The 13420-nt window shown below is 40.5% G+C and overlaps 1 protein-coding gene and 1 pseudogene across 4 annotated transcripts in view; both read right to left on the bottom strand.

The window, feature by feature from the left end:
• The window catches only part of LOC113179846 (phosphatase and actin regulator 1), a 287810-nt gene that overhangs the window by 107411 nt on the left and 166979 nt on the right, over nt 1–13420 (bottom strand). The gene's annotated exons all lie outside the window — the stretch shown is intronic.
• LOC113179855 (large ribosomal subunit protein uL30 pseudogene) lies at nt 137–953 on the bottom strand (annotated as a pseudogene).

Below are 13420 nucleotides of genomic sequence, written 5' to 3'. Positions count from 1 at the left end.
GTTTTTATAAAATCCCCTTCCAAGACACTATGGAAGTCTATGCCATATTCACTAAAAGCCAGCTCCCCATCCCCTCTCCTTCATTTATTCTTCCCAGTCTCTCTATCAACCCAGGTTTGTGATAAGTCAAGGAATGCTATGCTGCTTCTGCCTCTTGTTCTTCTTCTACATGGATAACAGGTACTGTTTTATTAACTGGGCAGATTACAAAAGCCCCATGGTAGAGACCGTCGTTCACCCTTCTAATCAGCCTGTTGATCTGGTCTTCCCTGTTTCCATCACTCCACCTTCTACAAGATGAGTGGTCTTTTTTTTTTTTTTCATTCCATCTCTTGGGGAAGAGAACTTGAAGGGCCACAGGAAGTTATTTGCTTCTTTGAAGCATTTTACAATAGTGTAGATCTCCTGAATCGGATCCTCCTTGCAGATGATGCCATATTTACCAAGAGAGTGAGCAACCAAAGCGTCATCTGTCAAGGCAATTCATTTCTTATTGATTTTGCCATATGCATGTTGGTATCATTCACTGTCTTCAGGTTTGGGTACCTTATACCATGTATGGTTCAGCATGTTAACTGAAGCTTGTTGAACTTCACGAAGGTACCTCTGATGATCTTGTGAAGACAAAGAAGTTGTGACACCTTACGAACCTTTGGGCTCACACAATTGATCCCCTCTGATCCTGATGACAAATGCCAACTTGGGTTCTGCAGGGACAGAGACGTTGCCAGTTTCTCTGGCCACCCTGGCCATTCTAATCTCCATCCTGAACCTCTGCCTGTATTCCTGTGGTAGTGCGTGGCTTTTTCAAAGATGAGCTTCCTCCTTGCCTTCTGAAGCATCTTCTGGGTACACTTCTTCCTCAGGCACTTGACCTTCAGCTCTGCAAATTTCCTTCACTTTTTCTTACGGGTTTCTGGCACGGTGGAAACCTTCTTTTTCTTCTCTTGGGCACCCTCCCTGATTCCAATCATAAAAACAGCTGCTGTGCTTCTTTGACATCAGTGAATTTCAAAATAAACATCTTGAGCTGGGGTACAGCTCAGTGGTGTCTAGGATGCACCAGGCTATGGGTTTAAACCCCTGCACCACAAATATAATAAAATAAATAAGTAAAATAAGCATCTTAAATGCGCTCATTCTCCTTAGCGAATGCCCAGGTTGGATGAATTTGTTTAAATGAATATTTTCACTATAAAAAAATATAAGAAATACACAGAAAACAAAGTCCTTTTTCATTTTTCTCTCCCCAGAGACCTAAGTGCCTCCACGGCTCTCCTTTGATAACCTCATTCTCTTTCCCACAGTCCTCTGTCCCCCGTGCTCATCCTCCCATACATATACATAGTTTTACAAGCACAAATGGAAGGGCTGGGGCTGTGGCACAGTGGTAGAGCGTTGGCCCAGCATGTGTGAGGTGCTGGGTTCAGTCCCCAGCAGGACCCCAACCACCTCCAACAAAAACCATTAATGGAATCATTCTTCACATATTCTGTGAGGGTTTTTCTTTCTTTCTTTCTTTCTTTCTTTCTTTCTTTTTCTAGCTCATTAGTTGGTTTTAGAGATCTTCTCAGTACATCCTGGACCATCTCATTCTTTTTGAATATTCCCTGCCATTTCATGGGGTGAATGCCCCATGATTTATTTAAGAAGGAAATTTAAGTTTCTATGTTTGGGGCATAAATTTTGCTGTTGTAAACCTACTTGTTCAATCACCAATGAGAACACATACAAAGATTTTTCTAAACTATGTAGCTGGATGTACAATTTGGGGACATAGTGTTTTCTGTGTGTATTTTCATTCCTGATGAAAGATGAAAACTTACGTTTCATAACTTTTAAGTGATGCTTTTCATTTTTTAAAAAGATGAGAAAGTGTGAAAAAACAAACAAACACAATATTGGTGCTGGAGAAAGTCATTTGGTCCTGCTAAGAGCACCAGAGAAGAGACTTGTTCAGGTTTTTCTCCAGAACAATCTCTTTCTCTCTCTGTGTGTTGAATTCTCTATTTAACTGACTTTAAATTACATTCTGAAGGGAATACAAGCTTGAAAGGGAAAAGCAATTGAGAAATGATGAAATGTGCAGCCGCCGACTATGGAGTCTTCTACTTTCCATCCTTGAAACAGTCAACTTACAAGGAAAATGTGAAGTGTTTACCCCCTTTCAAATCTCACAACTCCAGTGAAAGGAAATTTTAGGCTCGAAATCTACAAGTGACAAATGGAATGAGCTTCCAGAACGTAGATCAGGCCTCCACCTCCCATCTGGCTTCATGAATAATGTTCACAGGATGCAATGCCCATGACCTAGAAGGACCCCAAACAAAACAACCCACCCACATACTGATACGATACCACAAAGGCAGGCTGGCAGGACCCAAAATGAAACAATCCACCCCCTCGATGCCATCTATAGAGAGAATGCTTTCATTTTTTAAAGATAAAGAGACTATTGTGAAATTACAATCATACACACAATATAGGAGAGAAGAAGAGAAAGAGGAGAAAGGATTTGGAAAACAGAAAAAAACAAAAACAAAAATGGGTGATCTGCCCTTCTGAAGGACCAGATGGAAAATACCAGTTGATCTTTTATTTCATAAGGAAATTAATGAGAAAAAGAAACATGGTTGTCAATTGCTATACTGAAGAAGGAAAGAAAAGAAAGTTAAAAAAAGAACGCAGCTCCGAGTGTCTAGTTTTGGACAGCGCGGTATGACAGACCCATTCCAGAAAAAGGCATAGTAATCAAAGGAGGTTTTTATGAGCATCAGATATTGTATCTTTCATCCAGTTAGATGTTCAAGTGTGCTATGAATATCTAAATCTTCTGCCAAAAGCAAAGGAATTAACTAGATAAGAAGGTTCTCAATTATTTGCTTATCCAAGGAAAGCTTATTGAATCACTAATTCAAAATGAGAAAAAAAAAGTCTGTTCTTTGGCAATTAAGAACAAGAGATCCTCAAAGGAAGAAAGGAGGAGAAATTTAGAACTCTTTTTCCCTCCACTTCAAAATCTAAACTAAATCCCATCTCAACAAGAATCTGAGGTGTGAACGCCCCTGTCACCTGGTCTCTGCTCTGGCCTGACCGCCCCCTCTGTGTTGCTCCAATAGGAACTTCAGCCTTGTAATCCGTCCCTCTGATGGAGAACACAGGGGTCTCACCAGTTCTGTGACCCTGACGCAGGTTTCCCCAGCAGGCCTGCATATCCCTAGGTACTGAAACAGTGTCCGATATTAGGGCGACTCCAGTGCAGGTTTGGCAGATGAAGCTAGTGTAGTGGCCCCCCTTTCTCCACAGAAAAGTCTTAACTGGGCTTCTCCAGAAACCTTCACCATGGCTGATTTCAGGACTGTCGGCAAAAGAGTCTCTACAAAAGAGGTCAGTGTAGATAAACTTCCTATTTTCATATCGCCCTGTTTTACTTGGCCACTGGCCGGGAAGATACCAGCACTCCAGGTGCTGGACACCCCCTTACTAGTTTTTTCACAAACATGTATCCAGTAGAGTAGTTTCTAGAAATGTGCAAACAAGGCCTCTGGCCTTGAGCTGGGCTTCACAGAGATGTCTACATTTCTAAGATAAGAGAAGCTACAATTGGGCTTCGTGGTAACAGCTGGCAGGGGCGGAAAGAAAGGGGAGAGGAAGCTCTCCCCTTCTCAGGTGTTGTCCTTGAAGGGTTAACTTGCCAGAACAGTGAAAGAAAAAGCTGCTTTATGTGAACTTCTGCAGACTGTGGACTCTGAGCCCCTCCTCTTCCATGCTGGGTATAAAACCCTGCAACTTCCTGAACTTGAAGTTCAAGGGATTAATTGATTACAGCAAAAGCTGTGCCCTCTGAGCCTGGCTGCAGCCAAATAAAATTGTTTCCTGCTGTCTTTGGTGCCCTGCCTTGTCTGCCCCTACAACACTTGGGCACGTGAAGAAAATTCCTCACGTCCAACATGGCGACCCAACCATGGAACCGGCTAAGTACTGAGCTGGGGCAAGCTCTTCCTGGCCCATGAGGCCAAAGCTGAGACGACTTACGTAACGCTGTTTGTGATGGTGAGATCCAACCCGTCTAGGTCAGCACTTCCCAAACTCTGTCATGTGGATGTCTGGAGAAAGCACTCTGAGGACAAGTGATTTGGGGAAGTGCCACATGCTAAGGGGGGACTGCAGCATTCGCAGCACCCTGGAGGCTCCAGGAAGACTCCAAGGAAAGAAAGCAGCTGGATTAACCCACTCCTCCCCACCAATTCCCTGGACCACAAGACCCTCTTATGGGAGGATCAGCTGGGTACACAGTTTGCACTTTGCATCAGGTTTCACCTTAGTAAGTCCAACCAACAGAGCTGCAGCTCAAAACAGTCAGGAAAACCAGATTTGTGTCTGTGCTGGTCACACACAGACTTTTCACCCTGGTCATTATTCCCGAAACAACACTATATAGCAGCCGTCTTCATTCAATGTATTTACATTGCATTGTTATAAGTGATCTAGAAATGATTTGAAGCACCCAGGAGGATGTTGTAGGGACTATGTAAATACTGTGCCATTTTATACAGGGGTCTTGAGGCTCCATGGGTTTGGGGATTGTAGGGAGGGTGTCCTAGAATTAATCCCCCATAGATATTGAAGGAGGACTCTAGTTGAGGGGTTAAACTCTTTTGTAAGGAACTTTTTGGTAAATAAATCAAACACAATTGAAATCCTCAAGTCCTGTAACATCAACCAAAGACATCATGACTGGCCGGGATGATCCTAATGGTGCAACATGATCAGCTGTCTACCTCCTTGTCTTCCTCTGGTCCTGGGGGAACTTCAGGCAGCAGAGCCCTGCACTCAGATGAGCACCTTTGGTGGATTAGCCTCATGAATATTCCCCATAAATAAAGCCACAGATTTATTTAACCCCCAAGGAGCCAAATACCACAGTATCTGCCCCATGTGACAATTCTGGCTTTGACGTAACCGATTTTTAGTATGTCTGATGACTGCAATTCAGATGGCATAGTTCCTCTGCAGTGACAGACTAGGAAAGCAAAGTATGTGACCAATACTGGGGCGGTGTCTGTTCCTCTCTTTGCCAGACCTCATAGGAGTCCTATTAGCTGATGAGCTATTTGTGAAAAGGAAGGACACAGTCCATAAAAGCCGTAAGCCGTGCTATGAAAAATACCTTCTTCATGGAGCTTGACTGCATCCTGATTTGGAAGAAACCAGCTGACGAGGAACTCTGGGGTCAACTAGGCAAATATGGACTGGGTATCAGATCATGTTACGGAATTATGTGGACCTGGAGACTACCACGTTAAGTGAAATAAACAAGTCCCAAAAAACAAAGTCCAATGTGTTCACTGATAAAATGATAAATGGAAAGAAGTTAGCCCACAATTACGGGGAAGAGGGGAAGAAAAGATATTCAGTAAATTAAACAAAGATATTCAGTAAATTAAACAAATAGGAATGAAGGGCAGGCAGGGGGGATAGGAAAAGGCAACAGAGTGGAATGAATCCGAAATACTTTTCCTATGTACGTATATGATTACACCACAGTGAACCCCCACCATGTACATCCATAAAAATGGGGTCCTAATTAGAATAAGATATATTCTGTGCTTGTACAATGATACTAAAATGAATTCTACTATTATGTACGTGATTAAAAAGAACCAATAAAAATAAAAACTGAAAACAATAGTCTATGGTTATAGAGGACATTTTCTTTTCTTTTCTTTTTTTTTTTAGAGATACATGATTACAGAGGTCTGTGATTTACTTTAAAATACTTCAGAAAAAAGTAACAGATATGGGCAAAGCTTAGTAACTCTTAGGTGATGGTTATGCTGTCATACAAGCGTCTTGACTTCTATGTTGACAGTTTTAAAACGAAAAGGCAAACACACAAATGAATTAATCTTACAAGCAATCTTGAGTGAAAAAAGCAAGTTGAACACATTTACAATGGTTCTATTGGTGCAAAGCTCAAAAATGGGCAAAACTAAGTACATCATTTTAGATATGTGCATCTTTAAGATTTAGAACCACAGAGGAAAGAAAAGCAGGGGTGTGATTACAATAATAATCATGGCAGTGTCCACCTCTGGTGGGGAGGAGAAGCTGCAATCAGAGAGGTGCACTGGGGGACCTGGGCGCTGGCAATGCTTTACGTTTTCGTCTTGGGTCCTGGTTACACGGTGTGTCTGCTAAACTGCATGTCCTGCTAAACTCATGTCAACACTTAACCTGGTTTTTCAGTGTATGTTTTATTTCCCCCAAACAAAGACATTCAAAGGCAATTTTCACTAGCTCTGCTTCTCTTTGAATATTGCAATTGTCTCCAAAGGGGAATAAAACCTTGGCCACCATATAACGAGATCATGCAGGGTGGCCAGTGAACTAGCTCCTGCTAGTGAAAGAAAGGGCCATTCTAAGGCAATAAATGCCACCATGCATCTTTTCTTGGGCACTTCTTTAAGTAGGTCAGGCACAAGCACAGAAGGATGGCTCTTAATATCGACTTAGGCTTCTACCAGGTCTCCAGAGAGCAAGATGGGGCCTGAAATGTTAGGTTGAAAGTGCTAACAGAAAGTCTGAGAAGCAAGCGACTCTACAGAAGTCAGGCTTCAGAATTCTTCAAGAACTTCCTTAAAGTGAACCATCAGAGGCAACAGAGAGGGGACAGTTGCCAGTCCCAGGCTATACCGCTATCCAAGTGCACGTAGGAGAGTTTATGATCTAATTTGCTGATCCATCTTCTCTCTCTCTCTATTCTAACCTGCGCAGGAAACTTGAAACCAAATTCTAACAAAGGAAGTATCAGCTGTGCCATCTGAGATCTACAAGACAGAAGAGAAGTCATCTCTTCTCCATTTATTGGCTGCTCTTATAGGAACAGGATCTAACCTGATTTAATATCACCAAGATCTGAAGAATTACTGAGGGGAAGCTCCATTTACAATCCTCACTTGGTTCTCTCACCTACAACACACTTTTTCATTAGACATGAAACAAAGTGACCCCCACCCCCTGCAGGGAGAGAGAATGAAGGTGTTGAGTGTTGTTGATGTTAGAAATCAAGGCTTGTGCTTTGGGGCTTGCTTCTATTACTTGCAAGAAGAGGGTGTGTCGTAACATCTAATTTTTTTGTGATTGCGCTCAGATCCACCATTCACACTTCCACTGTGTTTTCTGCCGCCTCGAATACCCCCCCCCCCAGGAATAAGAGGGAAATTCATTGATTGAGGGCTGGTTAAGTGAGTTTATCCCTTGAGACGCAGGAAGCATAATGGTGGACTATTTCATCCCAGACACCTAATTGTTATTGATTGCTTTGTGATAGAAGTGCGCTGCCTCAGGCACTAAAGAATGGAAATCTGAAATTCTGCCCAGAACAGCTTAATACCCTAGCTACCACCTGTTACCTAAAAAATAATAGAGCCCTTGTTCAAAGTGTCCCGTGGTGCCAAGTTCATGGAAATAAGCTTGTCCGCTTCTCGGCTTGCTTTTCTCCTCTTGTTTGGAATCAAACCTGCTGCTGATCTTAACAGGGTTAAGATTTGGGGAGGGTTTTAAAATCTTACTTCTCTGACTCTTTAAATAAAGACACAGAAAAGCCAGCAGCGTTAGACTGGGGTTTTTTATTGTTGGGTTCTTTTTTTGGTGCTGGGATGGAACCTGTGCTCCCTACCAATGAGCTGTACCCCCACCTCTGATTGAAGGGCTTTATTTGTTACCATCTACAATCAGAATTAAAGTCAGCTCATAGTAGTAAACTACATTTTTTAAAAAAATCATAAATACACTTTGATATGTCAGACGTCTACCCAGACAGATATTCTGCTTGAGTAGTTCATTTTTTGTGAAGATGCCATTTCTCCGGATCATCACCATGGTAACATTCATTGTGTATTAGGAACCACACGCTGTGCACTCCTTGGGCCGAACTTTATGTGAATCTCACAACCCTGGGAAGTTGGCACTCTGACCTCTATTTGGCAGAATAAGATGATGCCCAAGGTATAGAGCTGAATTTGAACCCAGGCCATGTGATTCCTGCGTGTGAATGCCTACGTGTGTGATTCACTGGACTCCACGGCCCTTCACACCAGGATTATTCCACACCGTCTGTCAAGCTTACATGCCAATGAACAGGTTTGTACAAACAAGCCACAGTGTATACACAGAAGAATTAGACATAGAATTCTTTGAGCTCAGGCAGAATTTTTATACCCTTGATATATCTGTCTGCTGGGGCTGTTGTAACAAATTTCACAGACTCTTTGACTTAAACAATAGAAATTCATATTCTTACAGTTCTAGAGGCCAGAAGCCCAAGATCAAGGTGCTGTCCCTTTTGGTTTCTGGTGAGGGCCCTCTTTGTAGTTTGCAGATACTCTATGTGCTCACATGGCCTTCCCTTAGTGTGTGGGTTCAGAAAGAGCATCTCTCTGGTGTCTCTCTTTCTAAGAACACTGATCTTAACAGATCGGGGCCTCACCCTACAGTCTCACTTACTTTTATGTCCTTACATAGTCATACCGTGGGTTAGGATTTTGCGGTGAAATACACATTCAGTCCATGACACTTATAAACTGTGGTCATGTCTTAAATCTTTGAGTTTTGCAGTTGTCATTGAATGAGATTTCACATGAAGACCAAGTACACTGCCTTGATGTAAAACCCAATCATCTCTGAACGTTATTACAGGTTGAAGATCCTTTATCCAGAATGCTTGGAACCAAAAATGTTTTAGATTTGGGATTTTTTTGTCCAGATTTTAGAATATATATTATATATATTTATATATATTAGTGCATGTGTTCAGAAAGAGCATCTCTCTGGTGTTTCTCCAGGCTGTGTGTGTGTTCTGTGTGTGTGTGTGTGTGTGTGTGTGTGTGTGAGAAAGAGAGAGAGAGAGAGAGAGAGAGAGAGAGAGAGAGAGAGAGAGAGAGAGATTGAGCTCTCTAAGGGATGGGGCCCAAGTGGTATGAAATTCACTTATATTTTATACCTTATACTTATAGTCTGAACAGTACTTTGAGTGCACCTATGTTTTGACAGGGATCCAACCCATGAGGTCAAGGTGTGGGATTTTCTGCTTATGCCATCATCTTGGCACTCAAAAAGTTTAGAATTTTGGAACATTTGGGGTCTTGGGCTTTTGGATTAGGAATTCTCAACCTTCATTAGAATTCTCCCACTTTGGGGAAAAATTAAGCTGTCCAGAGGCAATAAAATCTCACTCTCTTCTTTTATAAGAAGAAGTAAATGGTAAAGTGATGTCCATATTTAGGAACACAAACATCCGCCCAGTTACTCCTCAACAGTCATGGCAGGAGGCGAGAGCCCGATGCAGATGTGCCGTGGATTCGGATGCCTACGCTTGAAATACTGAGCTGCAGCAAGGCTTTCACTCCAAAGCAGAACAGAGAAGCTCAGGAGGAGGAGATATGGAATAACTGCTTGTAAAAAATAATGGATTGATTAAGCATCATCTGTTGTATGGGCCCTGTTTCACTGTGGTGGTAATTCTGCTGTGAATTTGGTGATCAGGTATGTGCGGCTCTACAGCTAGACACTTTCTTCTGTTCCAAGGTGTCTTCATCTATACCATATTATTTGAATCCCCATAGCCTCATGATTATTCCTAACCTCTAATAGTACATGTCCTTAACTTAGTTCTTCCATTGCTTCGCTCTTCTTGGTGCTTAGACTTTCTATGCACATGTTAAAACCGGCTTGTCAATTTCCATCAAAAACCTATTGCTTTGAAACTAGAGATAAACTGGGGAGGATTGACATTTTTATAATATTATGTCTTCCAGTCCATTGATATAGTATCTCTCTTTGTATTTTTTGATTTTCTTATAAATGCTACTTAATTATTTACCAATACTTGTTGCTGAAATGTGAAAATATATTTTTATATGCAGCAATCCATCAGTATCTGAGGGATTGTATGCAGATATTAAGTTCCTTATATAAAGCATTATAGTATTTGCATATATGGTAAAGTATTTGCATATAACCTATGCACATCCTACTAGATTTCTTAAGTAATCTATGGATTACTTACAATACTAATACAATGTAAATGCCTCGTAAGTGAGTGTATAGCATTTTGCTTAGGGAATAATGACAAGGAAAAGAATCTGTACATGTTCAGTACAGATACTATTTTTTTCCCTTAAATTTTCTCACAGTGATTGGTTGAATTCATGGACAAGGAACGCATAGATATGGAGGGCTGGTGGTACTGACCTTCACACAGGGACTTCTGTGATTTTATCAGATCTTATTGAATATTCTAGATATGTAATTTGTTCTTAGAATGCACACCCCAGTGTTTTATTTGTCACTTTTTAATCTTTAATCCCCTTATTAACTTTCTTTCTTTAAAATGTTGGCTAGGTCATCTAACAGTGTGTTGAAGAGAATGATCATGCCTTTCTTTTCTCCTAATCTCAGGGGAAAATCGTTCACTATCTCATGGGTAAATCTGATATCTGCTATGAGGTTTGTGCATTTCTTTATTTATTAGCAGTACCTTATATCAGAGTTTAGAAGCTCTATTCCTACCTTGCTTAAGTTTAAATGGATATTGAATTTTATTAAAATTTTATCTGTATTTGATCACAAGACTTTCCCCTTTATTTTGCTGGTAGTATGAATAATTTTTTTGTTTTGAATATTAAACAACTCTGCCTTACCAACACCAATCCAACTTAATTGGGATATATCACTTTAAATACCTTATTGGAGTCAATTTCTTAATATTGTACATAAAAATTTTACCTTCATACAGAGTGAGATATTGGCCTGTAACCTTCCTGTTTTATAATATCTTCGTTATGATATGCTCCCTAGTTTATGCTGGCTTTCTAAAACAAGTTGAAAAATCTGTTGCCTTCTTCTTCCGGTGCCTGGAGTCAGTTTGTGTAAGACTGGTATTGTTTCTTTCTTAAATATTTGAAGGAATTCATTAGTGAATCCATCTGGGCCTCAAGTTCTCTTTTGGGGAAGGTTGTTAAATTACCAACACAATTTGTTCAATATATACAGTATTCATTATGTTTTCTATTTTTTTTAAATTGTTCTAAGTTATATTTTAATTGGATAACAAAAAACTTCCAAATCTAAGAAAAAATCCAGTAATTTAGAAATCTCTCTTCCTATTCTGCACAATAAACATATTTTGTTTTGTTTCTGCTTTTTTTTGTCTCAGCCTTTCCATCTTGCATGACAAGATGCTTCAAACAGAGACTGGACCATGAATCCAACTATTATGTACAATTATAATGCTCCTCCCCCCCCCAAAAAAACTAAAACAAAACAAAAAACCTAAAACAGGGCCTGGATCTGTCTGTATTTCATGCAAGCATTCATCAGCTGGTAATAAAAACAAGTATAAAACAAACAATAATAACTAAATTATTAATTTGCATTAGGGAAAAGAAATCAATGTTTGGTACCTGCCTACCATCCCTGAAGAAAAGTTCCCAGACTATTGAAATTGTGAATCAAACATTTACCCAATCTGCAATTGGGAAAACTGAAAAAACTGGACCACTGCAAACCCAGAAAGCAGAAGTCTCATCCTGTGTGCCATGGAGAAGAAAGGTCTGGAAGGACAGTACTGCCCAGAGCTCTCCTAGAGGCACTGCTTATTCTCTAGATGCCACCTGTCTTCACCACCATGACAGGGCAGGACACTGAGCAGTCCATGCTCCCTTAAAAGAATCCTCAAGACTTCTGAACTCCTCGTCTTTCGTGGTAGCGACTTCTGAGTTTTGTTTCTGATGAACAGTTCTGCGTGGGTTTTGAAGTCCAGGGGGCATGTCCGGGGGAAGCTGGCCAACATGCCACCCTGAGCTCACAACAGAAACGGCAGAACTCGTTCCTTTCGTTTGCTTGGACTGAGTTATTATGAGATCACAAATGGAGCTTTGTTCCTTAATAGGGTCCAGCCGTCTCTCAGTTCTGCAGAGGGGCTCCCGTTGAGTTGGGTGGATGTGGGCAAAGGGCTAAGGTGGTAATTTAGAATTCAGATTCTGATTCCTGGTGCTATCTTGGCTGAGTGGGCGAGGGAAGGAAATATTTGGTTCTGATGAGAATCCAGATGATCTCAATGGACAGAAAGGGCCAATGCAAACCGACGACCCATCCCGTTCTTTATGGCAAACTCATTAAGAGGGCTCTGCTGGTTCCTGTCACCAGGTTCACAGAGAAGCTTGCCTGAGGTCACATCTTCACAATACAGAAACAAGTGATGCAAATAGATCCATCAGCTTCACCCGATTTTTTATCCCATCACCTGGCAAAGTAATGAGAGAAACTAACTGCTGTGACACCATGCAGACAGGGTTTAAATAGACACTTGGCCTGGATTCTGTCACACATTGCATCAAAATTAGAAGTTCAATGACATCATCAGTTTGATTTAAAAAAAATTATTGTAAATTGTTGTAAAATACATATAAAATCTATCATCCTAACATTTATAATGTAGTTCAGTAGTACTAAATATATTTGCATTGTTGTGTAACCGTCTCCAGAACTTTTTTGACTTACAAAACTGAAATTCTATTCCCACCAAACACAAACTCCCCAGGCCCCACTACTTCCCAACTCCTGGCAACTATCATTCTATTACCTGTCTGTATGAATTTGACCAGTCTAAGTACTTTATAGAGGGGACTCATATAGTATCTGTCTTCTTCTTCTTGTTCTTCAGGTTTTTAAAAAATTTTTTATATGTCTTTTTTCAACTAATTTATCTCAGCATAACACCCTCAAGGTTCATCCACATTGTATGATGTGTTGAGATTTTCTTTTTAAAGCAGGATAATATTCCATTGTCATAAATGCCACATTTTGTTTATCCATCCGTCTGTTGATGGACAGACACTTGGTTTGCTTCCACCTCTTGACTTTTGCAAATAAAGCTGCTGTGAACATGGATGTCTAAATATTTCTTTAAGTTTCTGCTTTCAGTTATTTTGGATATACAACCAGAAGTGTAAGGAAATGTTGGATCACATAGGAATTCCATTTCCACCTTTTCCAGGAACCACCATCTGTTTTCCATAGTCAAGGGATCATTCTACATTCCCACCAATACTGGGCAGGGCTCTGGCTCATCCACATCCTCACCAGCACTGGGTGAGTTCTGGTTTTTTGTTTTTTTTTTTTAATTATACTAATGGATATAAGGTGAGCAGCTTTAGTCATACTGTGTAAAAACTTAGGGAGAAGAAAATTATGAGAATCTATAGAGATTATATATATATATATATGAGATTATATACATATCTAGGTTAGAGATTTTATATATATATGTTATATATTTGGTTGTGAGCTTAAATGCTTTTAAAAGTCACTATTTCTTCACCTCAGGACACAGGATCAATCATAAGCTAGAAGCCTC

Source organism: Urocitellus parryii, chromosome 8 (assembly GCF_045843805.1).
Source record: "Urocitellus parryii isolate mUroPar1 chromosome 8, mUroPar1.hap1, whole genome shotgun sequence".
In the NCBI taxonomy this organism is placed as follows: Eukaryota; Metazoa; Chordata; class Mammalia; order Rodentia; family Sciuridae; genus Urocitellus; species Urocitellus parryii.
The sequence above is the reverse complement of the archived record's forward strand: the minus strand, read 5'-3'. Positions and strand labels throughout refer to the sequence as shown.